This window comes from Etheostoma cragini, chromosome 22 (assembly GCF_013103735.1).
Source record: "Etheostoma cragini isolate CJK2018 chromosome 22, CSU_Ecrag_1.0, whole genome shotgun sequence".
Classification (NCBI taxonomy): domain Eukaryota; kingdom Metazoa; phylum Chordata; class Actinopteri; order Perciformes; family Percidae; genus Etheostoma; species Etheostoma cragini.
In genome coordinates this window covers 4082637-4083737 of record NC_048428.1, presented here as the reverse complement: position 1 = coordinate 4083737, position 1101 = coordinate 4082637, and the positions used below count along the sequence as shown (strand labels likewise).

The 1101-nt window shown below is 37.3% G+C and overlaps 1 long non-coding RNA gene across 1 annotated transcript in view; it reads left to right on the top strand.

The window, feature by feature from the left end:
- Positions 1-836: 836 nt before the first annotated feature.
- Positions 837-1101, top strand: part of LOC117938261 — a 19332-nt gene continuing 19067 nt past the window's right edge. Inside the window, exons 1-2 of the long non-coding RNA XR_004655364.1 lie at positions 837-849; positions 926-927. This is a non-coding gene — a long non-coding RNA (uncharacterized LOC117938261). The remainder of the gene's footprint in view (positions 850-925; positions 928-1101) is intronic.

The following is a 1101-nucleotide window of genomic DNA, read 5'->3' as shown; positions in this document are numbered from 1 at the left end:
GCCTCTTCTGAACTTTCTGTGATGTTTCAGTCTTGTTGCTGTCATTTCAACAGCTTTACATTGGGATCTTAACAGAAGTTGTAAAACACACATCTCCATGCTGGAAACGTACGTTTTGGCCTCTTCTGATCTTTCAGTAATGTGTCAAGCCTCTGGCTGCCATTTCAACAGGTTTACATTAGTTTCCTAACAGAAGCTGTTAAACACACATCTCCATGCAGTAAACATGCATTTCAGCCTCTTCTGATCTTTCTGTGATGTTTTAAGCTTGTTGCTGTCATTTCAAGAGCTTTACATTGGAATCTTAACAAGCTGTAAAACACACTTCTTTCTGCAGGAAACGTAGGTTTCTAAACTCTCTGTGATGTTAAGAAACTACTGCAAACCTGTTGAAATGAGAGAAACAGGGTTAAACCATCACATAAAGATCAGAAGAGGCCGAAACGCACGTTTCCTGCATGGAGAGTAGTGTTTAACAGGTTCTGTTTAGAAACTAATGTAAAACTGTTGAAATGATAGAAACAAGGTTAAAAGATCAGAAAAGGCTGAAACGCACGTTTATAGCTTAGAGATGTGTGTTTAACAGCTACTGTCAAGAAACTACAGCAAACATGTTGAAATGATAGAAACAAGGTTTAAACATCACAATAATATTAGAAGAGGCCGAAACGAACGTTTACAGCATGGAGATGTGTGTATAACAGCTAATGTTAAGAAACTTCTGCAAACCTGTTGAAATGAAAGAAACAAGGTTAAAACATCATATAAAGATCAGAAGGGGCTGAAATCCACGTTTCCAGCATGGAGATTTGAGTTTAAAGGCTTCTTTTAAGAAATCATTGTAAAACTGTTGAAATAACAGAAACAAGGTTAAAACATCACAAAAAGATCAGAAAAGGCCGAAACGCACGTTTCAAGCATGGAGATGTGTGTTTAACAGCAACTGTTAAGAAACTACTGCAAATTGTTGAAATGACAGACACAAGGTTAAAACATCACAAAAAGATCAGAAAAGGCCGAAACGCACGTTTCATGCATCGAGATGGGTGTTTTACAGATTCTGTTAAGATCCCAATGTAAAGCTGTTGAAATGACAGCAAC